The sequence below is a fragment of the Garra rufa genome, chromosome 1, assembly GCF_049309525.1.
Source record: "Garra rufa chromosome 1, GarRuf1.0, whole genome shotgun sequence".
NCBI lineage: Eukaryota > Metazoa > Chordata > Actinopteri > Cypriniformes > Cyprinidae > Garra > Garra rufa.
This window is the reverse complement of record NC_133361.1, coordinates 11,630,374-11,633,363: the sequence shown is the minus strand read 5'-3', so window position 1 is coordinate 11,633,363 and position 2,990 is coordinate 11,630,374. Positions and strand designations below refer to the sequence as shown.

At 36.3% G+C, this 2,990-nt stretch overlaps 1 long non-coding RNA gene across 1 annotated transcript; it reads right to left on the bottom strand.

Annotated features, from left to right (window-relative positions):
- Positions 1 to 261: 261 nt before the first annotated feature.
- Positions 262 to 994, bottom strand: LOC141331212 (uncharacterized). The gene is made up of 3 exons (XR_012355246.1): positions 872 to 994; positions 517 to 768; positions 262 to 399 (listed from the first exon to the last, which is right to left on the bottom strand). It is a non-coding gene; the product is annotated as an uncharacterized lncRNA (long non-coding RNA).
- Between the last annotated feature and the right edge of the window lie 1,996 nt (positions 995 to 2,990).

Sequence of the window (2,990 nt, the reverse complement as noted above, 5' to 3'; positions counted from 1 at the left end):
ATTCCTTAGTAAAACTTTGTCTCAGCAGCTTTGTGAATAGGTTTTAAAAGAAAACTCTTAGCTAAAAACTTTTACTGCTAATTAGGAGAACTCTTAGTGCTAAGATAAAATGTTTTGTGAATACAGGCCCTGGTGGAGTAAAAAGCAGTCGTAGTGTATGAGTTTAATAAGGGGCTTAATTAAGCAACAAGTGTAGCAGTGAAAGGGTTTTTATAATTGCTTTGGGTTAAAAGGGGTTAAAAATTAAAGATTGGTATCTTACCGGACAAATACTTTTCCCTTCCTGTCCAGCACAAATCATATTGCTTGTGATGCTTGTGACCCCTTCATAAACCTTAGCACACTCACTGTTGCTCACAACTGGTATCATCACCTCCTGCAGTATATTAGATGGTGGGCCTGTGACACAGATGAAAGGACATATTTCATGACTTTTAAAAACCATTTCTATGTCAAATGTTGAGATTTTCAGTATTGTTTGTATTGAGTATAACTGGTAAACAAAGGTTCACCCACCTTCAGGTTGCAGCAAGCCCCATCCAGTAACCCAGCTCTCCGTACCTGCAGCAAACACACTACCAGCCGCTGCCAGACGGACCGGCCTAATGTAATCAGAGAAAGTCACAGAGGAGGACAGCTGGACCAGTGCTATGTTATTGTCAGGATTTGGATAGTTAAAGAGAGGATGCTTGATGATTTGACTTGCTGTCCTGGACTCCTCATAAGGGTTTGTGCCAGATTGGGTCAGGCGACCAAAGTACATGACAACTTTAAACAAATGGAAACTGTAAAAGGAGAAAATCTGCTTTAATCCCACTATTATCAATCTACAAATGTATCTTAAGCTTTATTTAAGCCTTAAACTTCATACTCCTGGAAGCAGTGCGCTGCAGATAAAACCCAGTCTTTAGTGATGAGAGTCCCGCCACAGTTATGGCCAAAGCCGGCATGAATGCTGACCTGCCATGGCCAAGCTCCTGTTGTTTCATTCTCCCCTCCAACAACCCTGTCGTTGAAGGAGGCTTGACCACACACTGATGAGAGAAAGCAGAATATAAAATGTCCTTCTTAAATGCCTCACAGACACAGAAGATGAGTAGAAGGTAGTGTTTATTTCTGATATAAACTAGGGTAGTATTTATAACATAACGTAAATGTTTCAAAATGAAGACAAAGTATAAAAGCAATATTTGATTCAATCGAGCAAATTCACAGAAATATCGACGTAAATGAACAAAGAGCTTGTTAATGCATTAACAAAAACTAGGAAACAAAGCGTATGGGTCTAACAATAACAGTTGAATGTTAAACAAATTTCAATGAGAAAGAACGCAAATGTGGAAACCGATGCAATTGTTCTGGTTTTAAAGTGTAACGCTATGAAAAACTTTAGCGGCGTTTCGTACACGAATAAGGTCAAGATATCTAGCAATTGTAGGCATGCTAGACAGAATAGAACGTACGCGTGTGAATGGGAATAATAATTAAGAAACGATTGTGTAACTTATATAACTGATATAAACTAGGATAATATAATAATGTAATGTAGGTTAAATGTCTCGAATGAAGATAAGGTTTAAAGCAATATTTTATCAAAAGTTGACACGGTGGACTGTTTGAGTGATGTTCGTGTCTGTCACATTTAAGTTTTCATTGCTTACATGCGCCTACCCTAAACTACCCAAAACCTGTAACTCTACCGTAATGATTTAAAAATACATATAAATGTAATGTCTGTCACTTTTGTAACAGACTTAAAACAAATATTTAAGCTAGACAAACATGTACAATCGTAAAACATTAAGAGAACTAAGATATGGTGACAAAAACATGACTACATGACAACACATAGCTGCAGTTGCCCATGTTTCCTGGAACAAAAAACTAAAACCCTCATCCTAAAAGAATCATCCTTTTCGCTTAAAACAAGCGTGATTTATTTATTAATAAATAAATAAATGGTGTTACCACACCATCTTCAACTTGTAACGTGTAACTTTGTGTTTTCAAATGAGATAGATGTATATGCAGCAGAGGAACGGTAAGATTGAGGCCTTGTGTCTCTTGACTGCTTCGTAGACAGACTGGGGGAAGCTCCAAAGTATTTTTCTAAAAGTAAATTTCATTTAATTCTCATATACTGTGCTTGTTCTAGTTTTCCTGCGAACGCTCGTGGTATGTTTGACCAAAGTCTGAGAATAGTCTTCGTCTAAAAACAGGCCAAAAACAAGGACAAAGGTATACAGTTTACAAGAGAGGATTTTAGTATTAGGTATTTGCTGATACATATTTCTTGCATAAAAGACTATGTCCTTATCCTTTTCAAGGGGATGTAGTATAATGTTATGTTTCTTAATTGTGATCACGTTACAACGAGGTGACATAGTACCCCTAGCAAATCTTACAAAAGCAACTTAGAAAAAAAAAGGTAGATGCTATTGCACATGGCCAATGGCTAGTAGGTTGACTCTTTCAAGGGGTAATGTTGAAAGAAATGATTACAACAAATAAAACATGAACATTGTCGTCAGCTATCTGAACAAGAGGTCATGATATAGTGGCATAAGAAAATAAAATTATTTAAAACGTTGCATAAAAATATACCCAAACGATCACAAATGACCTTTCTGTTTTCATTTGGTAATTTTCTTGATGATTTGGGCTCTTGAGTTATAAAGGGTGTTTTGTGTGCACAAATTCCTTTGTGTTGTGTCTCAAGTGTTAAACTGTACTGAACCTGCAGCCTTGAGCACAATGGTAAGATTTGTTTCAGTTGTAATAGTAGTAAAAAACACTGAGCCTTTACTTTTTGCGTTGACGGTTTATCGTATTATTATTATTATGGAAATAACATCCTAAAAGTAATACCCATTTAGTCAACCACTCTCAAGTAGAGAGTGATTTTCTGAATTTCAATTTATTTATAATCACTGAATGTTGACGGCTCACATAGAGAAGGACTCGTTTAAAGTCATATACAATCCAACAAA